Source organism: Eumetopias jubatus, unplaced genomic scaffold, assembly GCF_037043125.1.
Source record: "Eumetopias jubatus isolate StellerSeaLion01/CBP00866 unplaced genomic scaffold, mEumJub1_p1.0 scaffold_3, whole genome shotgun sequence".
NCBI lineage: Eukaryota > Metazoa > Chordata > Mammalia > Carnivora > Otariidae > Eumetopias > Eumetopias jubatus.
The window spans coordinates 54,178,538-54,197,101 of record NW_028274809.1 but is presented as its reverse complement, the minus strand read 5'-3'; the positions used below and the strand labels follow the sequence as shown (position 1 = coordinate 54,197,101).

General features: G+C 35.2%; 1 protein-coding gene across 2 annotated transcripts in view; it reads right to left on the bottom strand.

Annotated features, from left to right (window-relative positions):
- CCDC141 (coiled-coil domain containing 141) overlaps nucleotides 1–18,564 on the bottom strand; it is a 188,954-nt gene that overhangs the window by 136,187 nt on the left and 34,203 nt on the right. The gene's annotated exons all lie outside the window — the stretch shown is intronic.

Sequence of the window (18,564 nt, the reverse complement as noted above, 5' to 3'; positions counted from 1 at the left end):
ATATAAATGCCACAAACAAGTTCTTAAAAGAGAATATTCAAAATATAAAAATTAGAATATCTATAATTGGTAATACAGATTTTTTGAACAAAATACGGAAGATAAAGGGGACCATGTGTTTATATAATTGTTTCATTTAGGGATAGGAGGAGGAGCTCACAGATTGTTTCATTCTTAAAGTTGGCACCAAAAAATGGGAAAGGCTTTACAAATACAATAGACTAAAAATAATATGAGTAAATTCTAAAATTTCAGCAGAAAAGGGGACTAAAATGGGATAATGCAAAATAAAACAAAGAAAACAAAACACATAAAGAGCATATTTATCAGGATACGAACAAAAAAATAAAACATAATGATAGGAATATGGTTAAATACCAGTTAACACCAAAAAAGTGGATGCATTAGCTTTCTCAATTAAAAGACAAATATTACTAGGTTAAGCTTTAAAAAAAGTCAACTAATTTATGTTTGCTAGAGACATCCCTAAAGACATAACTTTAGAAAATAAAAAGATGCAATATACCAGGCAAAGACAAAAAAATAAAAGAAGGACTAACGACATTAATGGCAGGCAAAATAGAAATGTAAACAAAAAAAGACATTGGGATTTAAAATGGCATTTTATTTTGATAAATGGTTCAATCTACAGTAGATATAAGGTACTCATGAATCTTTATACTTATGGCATCAAAATATTTAAAGTAGATATATCTAGTCACAATGCAATAGGTAGAAATAACAAGAAGCCCAGGTAATAAAACAAATCTCTTAGAAATTTTAAGATAACACTTTAAAGAATAATTCTTAGATCAAATGGAGAATAAAAACTACTATTACAGGCTGTTTTGAGAAAAATAAATAATGAGGCTATTATGTTTAATAACCTAAGATACCTAGCTAACTTTAGGCTCATGTAAAATTCATAGCATTGAACAACTTTGTTTTTAAAGAAAAAAACTTAATTAATTAAACATTCAAGTCTAAATTAGAAAAAGGATAAAATAAAATAAGAATTAAGAGACATTAAGTACAAAACTATAAATTAATAAATTAGAGAAAATATAAGAATTAATTAAAAAGAAGTTGGTTCATTGAAAAGCCAAATGAAATATAAAAATATCTGACAGACGTACATAAAAATAGCAGAGTAGATGGCTCCAGTGTTTTATCCCTCTACAAAAACATTGAAAAAGCAAGCAAAAACTGTCTTAATCAACATTATCAGAACTCTGGAAAGTAGTCAAAGGTTTATAGCAACTGGGGTGCCTGGATGGCACAGTCAGTTAAGCATCCAACTCTTGGTTTCAGCTCAGGTCTGATTTTAGGATCGTGAGACTGAGCCCCTCATTGGGTTCTGCGCTCAGTGTGGAGTCTGCTGGGAGTTTCTCTCTCCCTCTCCCCCTCCCACCCCTCTCTAAAATAAATAAATAAAAGCTTAAAAAGAAAAAGGTTTACAGCAACCAAGTGAACACTGACACCAAAAAGGCAACTTAAAAATGGTAAGAAAATTTTGAGTCATTTTTGCTTGCCCTTACCCACCTGCTGGGTTCAGCAGAAACTATCAGAGTGGAACCAAAAATGAGACTGTATGTTGTCTACAAGAAACCCACTTTCAGTATACAGGTATAGAGAGATTAAAAGTAAACGGATGGAGAAAGATATACCATGTTAGTACTAATCTAAAGAAAACTAGAGTAGCTATATTAATTTCAGAACAGCAGATTTCAGAGCAAGGAATATTATGAGAGATTAAGATGGGCATTCCATAATGATAAAGGGGTCAATCTCCAAGAAGATATAATAGTGTTTAATGTATATGTGCCTAACAACAGAGTGTCAAAATATGTCAGGCAAAAACTGATAGAATTGTAAGGACAAATAGACAATTCTATTATTATTGTTGGAGTCTTCAATATTTCTATCAGTAATTGACATATCTAGCAGACAGAAAATTATTAAGGATACAGTTTAATTGAATAACCCTATCAATCAACTGGATATAATTAACATGTACAGACTACTATGCCCAACAACAGCTGAATACACAATCTTCTCAAGCTTACATGGAACATACACCAAGATGATGCATGAGACTGTTATTCACAAAGACAGATCACATCCTGGGCCATAAAACATATCTGAATAAATTTAAAAGAATAGAAGCCAAAGTATGCTTTCATACCTAATGGAATTGAGGTAGAAATCAGTAACAGAAAGTTGGAAAATTCTAAAACATGAGTACGTTAAACAACACACTTCTAAATAATACCTGAGTCAAATAAAAAGTCTCAAGAAAAATTTAAAAATATTTCTAATTATATAAAAATAAAATACAACTTCTCAAAATTTGTGGGGTGCAGCAAAAGCCCTGCTGAGAAGAAAATTTATAGCATTGAATACATATATATGAAAAGAAGAAAGATCTAAAATCAACACTCTGAGCTTCTATCCTAGAAAACTTGAGAAAAAAAGAGTAAATTAAATATAAAATAAGCAGGAAAAAAGAAGTAATAAAAATTAGAACAAAAATCAATGAAAGCAATAGAGAAAATCAATGAAATCAAAAGCTGGTTCTAAAACCAATAAAATTGTTAAACTTCTAGTCATGCTAAACAAGAAAAAAGAGAGAAGAAACAAATTACTAACATCAGAAATGGAAGAGGGGTCATAATTACTGATCCTATAAACATTAAAAGGATAACAAAGGAATATTACAACTTTGATAACTTAGATGAAATAGACAAATTCCTTGAAAGACATAATCTACCAAAACTTACACAAGGAGAAAGAGATAAATAAATAAACTGAATCAATATTTTGTAACTTTTTAAACAAGAAGGCCCTAGGCCCAATGGTTTCACTGGTGAATTCTACTAAAATGTAAATAAGTTATATTAAAACTAATAAATTCAGTAGGGTTGCAGTACACAAAATTAATACATGAAGGTAAGTTGTGTTTCTTTTATACACCAAAAATAAACAATCTAAAAAGGAAATTAAGAGGGCGCCTGGGTGGCTCAGTTGGTTAAGCGACTGCCTTCGGCTCAGGTCATGATCCCGGAGTCCCGGGATCGAGTCCCACATCGGGCTCCCTGCTCGGCAGGGAGTCTGCTCCTCCCTCTGACCCTCTTCCCTCTCGTGCTCTCTATCTCTCATTCTCTCTCTCTCAAATAAATAAATAAAATCTTAAAAAAAAATAAATAAAAATAAAAAGGAAATTAAGAAAACAATTCCATTATAATATCATCCAAAAGAATAAAATATCTAGGAATAAGTTTAACCAAGGAGGTGAAAGACTTGTATACAGAAAACAAAAACAAAATCATCACTAAAAAAAATTAAAGAAGGCCTAAATAAATGAAAAGACATCCCATGTTCATGGATTAGAAGATTTAATGTTATTAAAATAGCAATACTACTCAAAGCTAACTATAGATTCAATGTATCACTATCAAAAATCTAATAGCCTTTTTTTTTTTTTTGCAGAAATCAAAAAGCGAATCCTCAAATTCATATGGAGTTGTAAGGGGATCCCTTTAGCCAAAAACAATCTTGAAATAGGAGAACAAAGTTGAAGGATCCACACTTTCAGATTTCAAAACTTACAACAAAGGAACAGTAAACAAAACAGTGTTGTACTGTCATAAGGATGTACATATAGATAGATCAATGGACTAGAATTGAGAGTTTAGGAATACACCCATACATCTATGGCCAATTGATTTTCAACAATGGTGCCAATTCAATGACGTAAAAACAGTTTCTTTAACAAATAGTACTGAAACTACTGGATATTATGGATATCCCTAATTATAAGAATGAAATTGGACCCTTAACTTACATCATATAAAAAATTAACTCAAAATGGATCAATGATTTAAATGTAAGAGCTAAAACTGTAAAATTATGAGAAGAAAACAGGGGTAAATCTTCATCATCTTGAATTTAGCAATGCTTTCTTAGATATGATCCTGGAAGCATAAGCAACAACAAAAAATAGAGAAATTGGACTGCTTCAAAATTAAGAACTTTTGAGTATCAAGGACATTATCAAAGAAGTGGAAAGAAAACTTATAGAATGGAAGAAAATATATGAAAATCATTTCTCTAAAAGGGTCAAATATGCAGAATATACAAAGAACAATTCCAACTTAACAATTAATGAAAAATACCTCAACATCATTAATCATTATGAAAATGCAAACCAAAACCACAGTGAGATGACACTTCACACCCAATGGGATGACCACAAATGTTTTTCACAAACAGAAAATGGTAAGTGTCAGCAAATGTGTAGAGAAATTGGAATCCTCATACATTCCTGGTGGGAATGTAAAATAGCGCAGTTGCTAGAAAACATGTTGACAGATAGATGGTGGAGAGGCTTGGGAGGGGAGAATAAGAAGTCACTGCTTAATGGGTATGGGATTTCATTTCAGTGTGACTTCCGTCACACTAAACACTATTTCAGAACTAGATAGAGGTGGTGATTGCACAGCATTCTGAATGTACTAAATGGCACTGAATTGTACACTTTAAAATGATTAATTTTATATTCTATGAACTTCACCTCAATAAGAAAAAATTTTAAAAACTAACAGATTTAAAAAGGAACAAAATGACATAAATAATAAAACTATATAATATTAAGATTAAGGGATATAAATGCATATAGTAAGTTTTGGATTTATTTTTAGGTATAAAAAATATTTTTGTTAATAAATGTCAAACTAGGATAAAATGGAAAGTTTCCTTAAAAAATATGTTAAGAAAACTGTCCTAAGAAAATCTTACCACTATTGCCCTCATCATCACTATCATTACTACCATCATCAAGGAATATATTGAATAATTTCTCAAGAAAGTATGTCCCCAACAGGTACAAATCCCAGAGAGTTTTTGTGCTTTTTCTTTTTTTTTTTTTTTTGGTCTTGCTTTATTTTAAGGCAAATCCCAGCTACCTTCAAGAAACAGAGACAAACATTCTATGCTGCTTAATATTCTTTGGACATAAAAAAGAAACATTCTCATTCATATAAAAATGCTAGTATGATTCTGCTGTCAAAACTTAACAAGATAGTACCAAAAATTATAGATCAATTTTACTTGTGATTATATTATTCTAAATAAAATATAAGCAGATTAAATCCCACAGTATATTAAAGCATAATAAACACACAATTGTATGCATTTGTTAAAACTCAACAGCAAACAATGAATCATGGAACACTACATCAAAAACTAATGATGTACTGTATGGTGACTAACATAACATAATAAAAAAAATAAAACTCAACAAGCCATGTACTTAAAAAAGAGTGAATTTTACTGTACATAAATTATATCTCAATAAAATGGACTTAAAAAAGAATACACCATGACCAAGTAGGGTTTAGTCCAAAAGAGCAAGGTTGGTTCAATATTTGTAAATTAAATTAGTAATATAATACTTTAATAAAAATAAGAAAACTCACACTGAAAAAGTCTTGGGAAAAATACAGCATTCATTTCTAATCAAAATCCAACTTGGGAGAAGAAAAAGAATATATTGTTCCTTAATTAAAAAGAATAGTTATTTGATTCCAAGATCAAGTATCTTCCTCACCTGTAAAAATTTGAATCAGTCAAGAGTACTGTCAAGAATCCATTCCTGCTTATTAAATATTGCTTTGGAATTGTCAGTCCGTGTGATTAAGTTTAAAAATGTGCAATATGATTGTTTATCTGGCACACCCAAGAAAATCAACTAAATAATTATATAACTAATTCTAAAGTTCAATAAATAGGCTGGTTACAAGATAACTAAGAATCTCTGATACTTGTCAATAATTCAAAAATTAACTTTAATTTTATAGTTTGCATGTAATAAAATGTATCATCTCATACTTCTCAAAGAATTTTGGCAAATGTATGCATTTAAGTAACCATCACCATAATAATTTTATTACCCCAGAAAGTTTGCTTATAGCCCTTCCCAATCAACCCTGCCCACTTCACTCCCCAGGGTGCCACTGATATACTTTCTGCCACCTTAGATTAGATTTTCCTTTTCTGGAGTTTCACATAAATGATATCACACAGCATGTAATCTCTCCCATCTGGCTTCTTTCAATCAGCGTAAAGTTTTTGAGATTCATTCATGCTCTTGCATGTATTCTTTTCATTATGGAGTAGTATTCCACTGAATGAATATACCATTATTTAGTTAACTGTTGACATTTGGATATTTCCAATTTTAAGCTACAATGTACAGACCTATTATGAATGTTTATGTATAAATACATATATATGTATATATACGAATATATTTTTTCATTTTGCTAGGTATTTACTTAGATGTTTTCTACTGAATTTTACTTTCTTATTTATGCCATCTTGTATGTTTCTAATTTTTTATGAGAATGTTATTTTTATTATTAGGGAAAATGTGATGTTTATTTTTGCAACTATATAAAATAGAACTATTCTGAAAAAAGCAAACAAAAAAAAGCTCTGCCATTGTTTTACTGGAAACAGGGGACCTGAGTTATCTCCAGCTAGAATTCTAGAGTTCTCTTCCTATACTTTCAGGTTATACCCCAAGACACATTATACACTTTAATTGTATTATTGTTCCCAGTTACTTGCTATTTCTCCCTGTAAAAGGATTATATTCTCATGCCCCCTAACATCAGACTTGTTCATGTGATTTGATTAAACTAATGAAATGTGAACAGGAGTTTTGGTGCCACTCCTGAGCAGAACTTTTAAGAACCAACGAGTGAAAAATGAAGGGGGGGATTCGGAGGGGGAGATGAATCATGAGAGACTATGGACTCTGAGAAACAAACTGAGGGTTCTAGAGGGGAGGGAGGTGGGGAGATGGGTTAGCCTGGTGATGGGTATTAAAGAGGGCACATTCTGCGTGGAGCACTGGGTGTTATACACAAACAAGGAATCATGGAACACTACATCAAAAACTAATGATGTAATGTATGGTGACTAACATAACATAAAAAAAAAAAGAACCAATTAGTGACTCCACCATTTCTTTTTGCATAGAAGGGAATGCTCCTTCACCCTGGATCTTAAAATAAAGAAGACATGCAAAACTGAACTGTAATTACCATGAAGGCAAGATGTAATATGAGTAAGAAATAAAATCTGTTACCCTGAGCCACTGCTGCTGGGAGGCTCTTTGTACCCTAGCGCTGCCAGATACATTCATAAAGGTAAAATCTTGTATTATACATCGAAGTTTCTCTCATGCTTAATAAAGAAGGAAAATAGAATTCATAATGCAAGAAAAGAAAAAATCTAAACCAGAGCCTCACAATATCATCGTTAACCCAAAGTCTCGGGCAGACTGGGTTGAACGTGCCAATGACCTCTTCAGAGACATGCACTGCATGTGCGCCAGTTCTGATCTCCTTGGTGTTTAGGCTAAACCAGACAAATGTCTAAATTGCCAGAAGAATTAGATGAAATGTGCATACATTCTTATCTAGCTATTAGAAAGCACAGTATCTGGGCATTTTCTTCTTATGTGACAAGTTTTAGATTATCTTGAGGGCTGGTTAGTTTTGTATTGTGCATGTTTTTTTCATTTTATATTTTTTGTCATTAAAAGGGAATAACTTGGCCTTAATTTCTACTTATAGTGGGTGTTAGCTCAAGAGTATGTAAGGAGAAGAAATAGATTATATTAGGAATTTTAAATTCAAGATACTTTGTTGGATGACAGACGTATTAAGAACTGAAAGTAGGAAAACTTGATCATTCCAAGGCAGAGACTCAGGGAAGAATAAGAAATGGGCAATGAATTCATTCTAGACCAAACAAGTGAACACAACCTTTCAGTGATATTTCTCAGGTTTGACAGAAAGGTGATAAGATAAATCTGAAAGTTGGCTATTTCTATATCTAATAGGGTTGTCTTTAGAGGTGTTTTTTAGCCTTGTTAATTATATATACAATAGTTCCTCTTAATACTGTTCTTTTCCCACTGAAGCGATACTTCATAAATCAGTGATGCAGAGGTTTTGGGGACAAACAGTTTGAAGGACTATAATTCTGGCTTCCAATACTTCCTCTGGACTCTCCCATGACCTCCAGTGTGAACCACAAAAATGTTCTATTCACTGCAATCCAAAGGCCAGAACATTCTTGCAGAACCCTCTGGGTTTAATTTGGTACAAGTCGCACTTGGGATTTTCCCCAAAAAAGCCCGTAGACAGTCTGCTTTGAGGACTGGCAGAAAACTATCTGCTCCAAATTCTCTTGGAATTTAGATCACTCTTGGGGTGCTGGGATCAGAGGTCAGGTACAGTTCAATGGTCCCCAGGGCCTCTCAAACACCATCCGAAATACTGGAGGAGAGGGACTCCGACAGTGAAATAGGCAGGATTTATGGAACAGGGATATTTCTCAGCCAATTCAAGACCTCATGATAATGATCAGTTGAAGTATATTTCTGTGAGATTCCTGAAATGGATCACGATTTGAATCCAAAGCCAAAAATCCACCATCCAGGTGTTTGATGTTTAGCATTTAGGTCTCTGTCCATTCTTCAGCCCTAAAGATCTTAGGAAGGCCATGTGATTCTTTTAGTGTTTTCCAGCTTTCCATGGTTGCCCATGTACATGACACCCTATTAACCAGCCTTCCCTTCCAAATCTGGTGCTAACTCATATGCTGCCAGCACTCAGGAAATACTGTTCTATTTTTAATGTAACCCCCCTATGGAGACCACCTCTTTCGTCTCTCTTCTCAAGAAAAGCAGTGCATCAATTAGGTAGTCTGAAACATAAATCCAGGTAATGTGCTGATGAAGAGGGCTAATGAACTGTGCATGTTAATCATAACGATTTCAAGTCTGTAAAGGAGACCCAAGAGACCTATGTATGGTCTCATTCATATTTAAAACTCCACCATCTATCATTGGTTCTCAACTAGAATGACCCAAAGGAGTGTCTGGAAACATGCTGAAGCATTTTTAGTTGTCACAATGTGTTTGTGTGGTGGGGAGTGGTTTGATGAAGTATTTTGCCACCAAATAGAAACCCTACTAAGAAACACTAAATGCCCTGCACATAGTGGGGGCCCAATAAATGTTTGCAGCAGAATGTGTGGGAGAGATCTAAGAGGTTTCTTTCACTTTCTCTCTTTTTTTTAAAGATTTTATTTATTTATTTGACAGAGAGACACAGTGAGAGAAGGAACATAAGCAGGGAGAGTGGGAGAGGAAGAAGCAGGCTTCCCGCTGAGCAGGGAGCCCGACGCGGGGCTCGATCCCAGGACCCTGGGATCATGACCTGAGCTGAAGGCAGATGCTTACCAGGCGCACCTCTTTCACTTTCTCTTGAAAATCATTTCACCTTATTCCTTCTAGCTGGGGCACCTGGGTGGCTCAGTTGGATAGGCATCTGCCTTCAGCTCAGGTCATCATCTCAGGGTCCTGGGATCCAGCCCCACATTGGGCTCCCTGCTCATTGGGGAATCTGCTTCTCCCTCTCCCTCTGCCCGCTCATGCTTTCTCTTTCGTGTTCTCGCTCTCTCTCTCTCTCTAACTGTTCTTAGACTAGACCAAAATTAATTTGTCCCTTTATTCCCTAAAATGCCACCCCTCAGCATTTTCAACAGTGGGAAAACCCCTGACAATACACTGCAAGTCTTCTCCATCTCTCACTTCTTATTTAGACCCGAAGAGTTCCTGTAAAAATGTCATGGGGTTTATTTACTGTACAAGTGAAACCCAGGAAACCCTGAGGATATAATTCTGACACCTGAAGTCAGCCGATGCAGCTCCGACCTTCACTCCATCTCTCTAACTGCCTCTCTTGGTTGCTACTGGCTATAGATGGACTTCTTGTCTAAAGATAGAAATAGCTCTTCCACAATGAATACTATCAAAAACCTTGAGGTAAAAAGATAAATTAGTATCTGAAAACACACTTAAAAGGGAAGAAAACTCGTTTTGGCTTGTCTTATTTATCAATGCAGTAGTAATATTGCAATATAAATAATGTTTATACAGTGCTTTATAGCTTAAAGATTTACATATTATCCCTAAGGTACTTATAACATCCTCAGTCAACAGGGCACTGTAGAAAGTAGTTAACTTGAATGGAAAGAGTGCTCTTTATTCTCCCTTAAAGCTAAAACCAAACTGTCACTTGTTCAACAACAATACAATAATATTCTCAATGACTCTTATGGTTCAGAGAAGATAATACCTAATGGAACCTGAAGTTATTCAAGAATGTATTCACTCATCCATGCTCTCACCCATTCAGCAAGAATTTTCCAAGCATCTCTTAATCAAGTCATACAAACTGTGGTAGCAGATATGAAAGACTGAGGAGGGGACATCCAGTTATGATTGTATTGTTTTCTTTTCTTTGATACTCCAGCTTTTTCTTAATACCCACCCACTTCTCAACTCACCTCTGAGTGGCTTTCATCCCTGCCAACTTACTGAAATATTCTTGTATAGTTCCACAGGGACTTCACATTTGTCAATGCCAACAATCCTCATTTACTTTTTTGTGATTAATACTGTTACGTGCGCCTTAAATATTTTTTCTTCCATTGGCTACTACTGCACTCAGATTTTCCTTCTGTGCTTTGTTTCTCCCTTACAAGTCCACTTTCCCTGACTAATTTTAAATGTCTAGGTGTTTCAGGAGACCGTGGTCCTTACTCTTTTCTTCTCACTTAGCAAGTAGGTATCAGGCCTGAGCTGGGGATATTATATCAAAATATTTGTGTGACTTTTCAAACTATACTTAACTTCTTCCAGAACTTAAATGTGGTCTTGTGAACAGAAGGCAAGTGATCCCAAAGTTCGGATGGACTATCACAATGAGCCATCAGTATTGATTAGATTGTGTCTCAATATAATACATGGGTGGAAGGTAGAAGAGAAAAAGAATCATTGCTCAATACCTCTTTGCAAGTGAATGTATAAGCTGTTATAACAACAACCACTGTTTATATAATTTATTTCTTCTGATTTTTAAACTCTACTGAAAATCTTCACCTAAATATCCAACAACTACCTCAAACTCAAAACATCTAAAACTGAATGAAAAGGAAACCTACTGAATGCGAGAGAATATTTACAAATGATATATCTGATAAGGGGCTAATATCCAAAATATATAAAGAATGCATACAACTCAACACCAAAACTACAAATAATCCAATTAAAAAACAGGCAGAGAATCTGAATAGACATTTTTCCAAAGACATACAGATGGTCAACAGACACATGAGAAGATGCTCAACAACATCATTCATCAGAGAAATGCAAATCAATACCACAATAAGGTATCACTTCACACCTGTCAGAATGGCTAGTATCAAGAAGACAAATAATGTGTTTGTGAAGATGCAGAGGAAAGGAACTCTCACGCACTGCTGGTGGGAATGTAAATTGGTGCAGCCACTATGGAAAACAGTATGTAGGTTCCTCAAGAAACTAAAAACAGAAATACCAGACAATCTAGTAATTCTACTTCTTGGTATTTACCTGAGAAAAATGAAAACACGAATTTGAAAAGATATATGCACCCCTATGTTCACTGCAGCATTATTTACAATAGTCAAGATATGGAAGCAACCTAAGTGTCCACCAATAGATGAATAAAGATGTGGTATATATACATAATGGAATATTATTCAGCCATAAAAAAGAATGATATTCTTCCATTCACAACAACATGGATGGACTTAGAGGTTATTATGCTAAGTGAAATAAGTCAGAGAAAGACAAATACCATATGATTTCCTCAGATGTACAATCTAAAATACAAAACAAATGGGGGCGCCTGGGTGGCTCAGTCAGTTAAGCATCCGCCTTCGGCTCAGGTCATGATCTCAGGGTCCTGGGATCAAGCCCCACGTTGGGCTCCCTGCTCAGTGGGGAGCCTGCTTCTCCCTCTCCTCCCTGCCTGTGCTCTCTCTTGCTATCTCTGTCACTATCTCTGCTCTCTCTCTCAAATAAGTAAATAAAAATAAATAAAAAATCTTTTAAAAAAGGAACAAACAAAAAATAAACAGACTCATAAATACAGAGAACAAACTAGTGGTTGTCAGAGAGGAGGAGGGTGGGGGGATGGGCAAAAGAGGTGATGGGAATTAAGAGGTACAAACTTCCAGTTATAAAATGTATAAGCCACAAGGATGCAAAGTACAATAATTTTGTGTAGTGACACATCGTAAGCACACTTCTCATGGTGAGCATATCATAATGTATATAATTGGCAAATCACTGTGTTGTACACCTGAAACTAATATACTATTATATGTCAACTATATCTTAATTGAAAAAACAATGAGTAATGAATCAATCTTGTCTACATTGTGTCAGCCAGGGGCACTTTAAAAAAAAAGAAAATCTAAAACTGATCATGTGATCTTATCCACCAAATCTCCTACTCACCTGGCTTTCAGGAGCACAAAAAAAGGAAGACATCTGTTATTTATTCTTCTCTGCCCCACATGTCCTTCCATCCCAAGATGTGATCAGTTCCAAAGACCTATTGAGTCAACCTCTTACATATCATTCAAACCTTCTTCTCCTTCTACTTCTACCCCTCATCTCTGTTTAGTCTTTCGTCGCTTCTCACCTGAATTTCTACAATAGCCTCTCAGCTTGTCCTTCTGTCTCCAGGTTCACTCTTAGCTAATCCATTCTCTGTCCTGAGGCCACGCAGGTCTTTCTATATCAGAAATATGATCATGTCACTCAGCAACTCATGAAGTTTTCAGTGGCTTCCAATTGATTTTAAGATAAAATTCAAAGTTTAAGCAGAGCGTTTAAAACTTTCAGAGCTTGATTCTTTATTTAATCTTGTTTCTGTTCATTCTCTCACACTGCTTTCCAGCTCTCTGAACTTTCTGTGGTTCCCTGATTCTCCCATGTTCTAGTCTTCATGTTCCACACTAGAATGCTCTCCCTTCCTGCCTCCACTTTCCCTTCCCACTCCTGTGATTCATCTATGCCTGAGTAATTCTTCATCATCCTTCAATACAACTGCTCAGGGGTTGACTCTTTCGGCAAGTCTTCCCTCACCCCCAACCTCCGTGGGTCTGGGGTATTTGCCTATTTATTTATTTATTTATTTATTTATTTATTTATTTATTTTTAAAGATTTTACCTATTTTTTTGAAAGAGAGAGTGAGTGGGGGGAGAAGCAGAGGGAGAGGGATAAGCAGACTCCATGCTGAGCATGGAGCCCTATGTGGGGCTCGATCCCATGACCCTCAGATCATGACCCCAGCCAAAACTAAGAGTTGCTCCTCAACCAACTGAACCATCTAGTGCCCTGTATGTGCCCCTTTAAAGTGATTTCCACTGGGGTGCTTGTGTGGCTCAGTCAGTTAAGCATCTGATTCTTAGTATTCGCTCAGGTCATGATCTCAGGGTCATGAGACTGAGCTTTCACTCAACTCAGAGTCTGCTTGTCCCTCTCCATTCCCCTCTTCCCTTCTCCCCACTCATGCTCTCTCTCTCTCTAAAATAAATAAATAAATGAATAAACAAATAAATAAAAGTGCTTTCTACTAGTATAACAATTATACCAAATTATTTTTTTATTTTTCCGATTATGAAAATAATGTAATTTCATATTAAAAATGGGGAAAATAGAAAAAATTTAAAAAAACATAAATTCCTTATAAACACACTCCAGAGATAACCACCATTAATATTCATATGGCTTTACACACACACACACACACACACACACACACACACACAATTAGAATCATATGGTATAGATCGGGGAGCAGCAATTTGGCCCCCCATCCAAATCCAGGCTGTAATCTGTTTTTGTATGGTCTACAAGCTAAGAATTGTTTCTACATTGTTTTACATTTACATTTTACATTTACTTTAAGTAGTTTTAAAACAAAATTTCAAAAAATACTATTTCATGATACATGGAAATTATACAAAACTCAAATTTCAGTTTCCATAAATTTTTATTGCAATACAACCATGTTTATTGGAACAAAATCCATTTGTTTATGGATTGTCTATGGCTGCTTTCACACTACCATAGCAGAGTTTGAATAGTTGTAACTCACATAGTAATATGACCCACAAAGCTTCAAATATTTACTATCTGACCCCTTACCAGAGAGTTTGCTGACCTCTGGTACTGCAGCTGTGCTGTTTTTCTGCTTCACATTATATTATGAATAATTTCTTTTTCAATATTTTGTAGAAATGTTATTTGTAGTGGCTGTTTAATATCCCATCAATAAGGCCATAATTTATGGACGTATTCCCCTCTTATAAATATTAATTCTGGGCTCCATTTTTAACTATTACAAGTAATATTGGGCTGAGCTAATTCCAACAATTCTCATTTCATTTGACTTCCTGATCCTTTCATATAAATCTTTGTGGTTCTCTCCATAGAACAAATTCTGAAGATTAGAATGATTAGGTCAAGTATTATCCCACATTTTCAAGGCTCTTGATGCCAACAGCTAAGTTGTTCTCCTGAAAGTTAGTACCAACTGACTAGCATTATCACAATATATTAAAATTGTCTTTTTATGTATCTGACTTCCCCACTAACCCTTGAAGACAGAAACTTTTTACATTCTCAGTGTGTACAAGAGTGCAAGGTTCACAGGGATTACAAACGCAATTGATGTATGAGGAATCAGTAGCTAGGCCTGAGTGGTTACTCATTTATCCAGGCCCATTTCAGCACAGTAGAGCAGTGTTTCTCAATCTCGAGAATTCAGAAACTCAGAGAACAAGTCTGTGGACTCCCAATTTGAGAAAACACCAGAAAAGTCAAACTGCCCCTCCTTTGGAACCAATGAAATAAAAAACACAAACACTAGTATAAGCTTTGAAATTTGGCAGCTTATATTAAATATTTTAAAATAATTATCAAAAATTTGAAACCAGGGGTACCCGGGTGGCTCAGTCAGTTAAGTGTCTGCCTTTGGCTCAGGTCATGATCCCAGGCTTCTGAGATGGAGTCCCTCGTTGGGCTCCCGGCTCAGTGGGAAGTCTGCCTCTCCCTCTCCCTTTCCCACTTCCCCTGCTTGTGTTCCCTCTCTCACTCACTCTCTCTTTCTCTCTCTCTCAAATAAACAAATAAAAACTTTAAAAATTTTTTTGAAATTATTTTAGGCATTCATGGATCTCTGACACTATGTCTCTAAACAACCAGGGATCTGGGAAGCACAGTTTGACAGTGTGATAGAGGAAGCAGGGGATGAGTAGGGACTGGGGGGTGCCTAACTGTGCCAATGTACAGCAGCAAAGAGAGCAAGGAGCACCAGAGATGCTCTGTGCTGAAGAACTGTGTAATCAATACATTCCCAGTGATAAGAAATCACTTCCACATTTCCAGCCTCGTGGTTGCACTTTTTTGTGGAAGGTAAGAAAAGGGGAGCCACTTTGGCTGACAAAAATCACAGGGCTGAACAGAAAAGGTTGGAGAAGGAGGTATAAAGTCAGAAGAGATATGCTGGATTGCAAAACATCTGTAAATGGAGAAGCCTCGGGAAAGAGAGGCAGAAACAGGAGAATTAACAAAGCCAGGAAGATGCCAGTCATGCCAGAGTTTGAAGCAAGAAGATTGAGACCAGGAAGGACAGTTGAATGGATGAGGTGAAGCTCCCAGAAAGCATCACAAACACATCAAAATGATACATCTCACAAACACACAGAGTACTTGATACGTTTCTTGTGGAATCACAATAGCTATGAAGTATGGGTTGCCAAGTAAGTGAACAGTTGAGCAATTACTCAGATAATTTGATTTATGCAGTAAGCCAATCTGGAAAATGGTATAAAAATCTTTTTTGCTTAGTGCTTGCTTCTGGATTGAATTACCCTGATATTTTTGTCTGTGTATGTTAACATTTCTTGATGAAATTTAAAATTTTTCTTCTCACAAAGAAGGAACAAATTTTGCTTGTGACAAAGATTTTGAGGTTATGTCTAGTCTTTCCTCTGTGTAGATGATATTTTAACACCAACATGCACATGGAGGTGTTTTGCCAGTGGTGGAGATGAATTTGCCTCAAATGGCTACATTACAAAACAGTAATAATGTTTCCTTTGTGATGTATGATATACAGTGTAAAAGTGATTCAGACACAGAATCTGGGGCCCACATTCTGACTACTCTTAGCTCTGCATGTTTTACAAGTTATTTTTTCTCAAGTCAGGCTGTTACAGAATGGGAACAATAGTGATAGCTGCCTTATAAGGTTTTGGGAAGATTAAAGGAAATAATCCATGGAAATTCTTAGCACAGTGCCTTGGTATACAGTAAGCATTCAATAAATGTTAGCTATTACTTTAATTATGTTTATGTGTACCTTCTTACTGGGATTGTTTTTATGTATTTAAAACCACTGGATAAACAACATACTGAGGTCCTAGTAGTAATAAATAAAATGACCCCATATCCCAAATAGGAAACAAAAAGCTATTTCTGATTTGAAGTGGCTACATGTCATGTCAATCACTATAGCCTGGAATAATAATTTCAGGATTGATAAAAGTTCAAAACATAAAATATTTTCATCTGAATTTAAATAATAGTAATGCACCTCAAAGACACATATATGTTAGAATATATTTTATAAAAAATTGTTTTTTCAGAAAAATTTTCAATCACTCATTTTGTCCTTAAATTTTATACTCTTTCCTTATGGTGGAATACTTTTATGTATGTAAACAATTCATTGTATCACACATGCTCGTATCACACATGAGATGGATAATACAAACATTCATTACTTAAAATGAATGTAGAAATGTAGGAAACTTGACAAAAGTCTATGTTACATGAAGTTCAAGTCTTAGCATTTTGGGTTTCATAGTAAATCCAACAACCTTATCAAATTAACTCCATTAGTTTCTGAAATCCATGTTTAAGTAAGAATAAAATGTTGTATTCTGGGATCTGTACTTCCTTTGAGCAGAGAACTGTATTGGTGACTAGGAAGACATCAACAAACTCCTTTTTATGCATCTCTGGGGCATCCCTTACTAAAACAAAGTAAACATATGTGAAAGCAAACATGTTCTGTCTTTACTGCAACCACATTGCCAATTCTGATATCAAATGTATTCTAAATCAATGTTTACAGTCATGTTCTGCCATTTCTACTAATGCTAATAATTGTCCTAACAAACTGGTTTCAAAACTCATCATTCATACTAATGACCAATTTTTAAGAATAATAGCCATTTCCTGATAGGTGAACTGTGTTTAAATATAAGTCTTTGCATCAATAACTATTTGAGTTTACTGTCAATCTAATTCTAATTTTACTGCCAAGCACTTCTGTTATTAGTCATACCATCTCAGAGGCAGGATGAAGATGCCAACTGAAATTTCTATTTTACAGATGAGATCTGAATGTTGATTTTCTGAAGTTTTCTTGACACCATACCTTGTCCTATCAGGTAATCGAAAATACCTCTGAAGTAAAGAAGAGTATAAAATTTAGTCTTAAGAGCCACAAAATTTCCTTTGGTTTCTTGAGAGTTTTGAAATTACCAAACTTACCAAAATTCAGAGAAGATTTTAGGGTATTCTATTCAAGCCAGGAATAGAACAAAAGCAAGTTAATCCAAAAGTGGGATGTATTTAGAGATTCATATGTGATTTATCTATGGAAAAATAACAACAAAGTCATATTGCAATGAACAACACATTGTATTCTAACAACCTTTGTTACCAGAGGTAACAAATCATAATGCAAGAGGTATGGGATGTGTGCTTACTATCCCTACACCTACTTCAATACTGTGTGTGTTTCTTAATATAAACTACCTCTCTGAGGTACTTTGTGTATTCCTACCTTTCACATGAGGCAGCACCTCATGTCCCTCTTCTCTGTAATCCTGGTGAAGACACACGTCTATCAGCCACAAGGCAGGCGTAGCTTTGGCATAGGTGTCCACTACCCAGTACCAGCATTACTGCAGCTCCAATGCGCCCTTGAGGGGCTTGTACCTGAAAGAATGCCCCATGACCTCCTTCTCTGTCTCCCCTCCATCAATTCCTTGGCCAGAATTCTCCCTAGATTTCCCTGAACAAAGGCCAGCTTGTTCATTTGAGTTTCATTGGCAGGTAATAGTACTTGAGACATCATTCAATAGTAATTTGTTACTGGCATCTTACATGCATGGGAGTGGGAGGAGAAAAGAAAGTAAACAAACAATGTAAATACTTCTTTGTTCAATGTTATTGGCTTCTAATCACTTTCAGATGTTAGTATAAGGCAACAAACTCCCTTGAGAGGAAAATGTCGGGGATTTTCATAGGCAAGTGTTCAAATAATGGTTCAATAACCACTCTGAGGATATTGTAGGGGAAGTCCATATCCATCTAAGAGATTAACTAGATGATTCCTATGGTCCCACTGAATTCTATGGTTCTGGAGTACAATAATTCATTAATTTGCTCAACATTTATTGAGTCTCTACAACTTCCAAGGTACAAGAAGTAGCTGAAATCTAGACATTTTGTATGTGAAATGTTTAACTTTATTTTCTACCACATTTCATACAAGGATTTAATATTA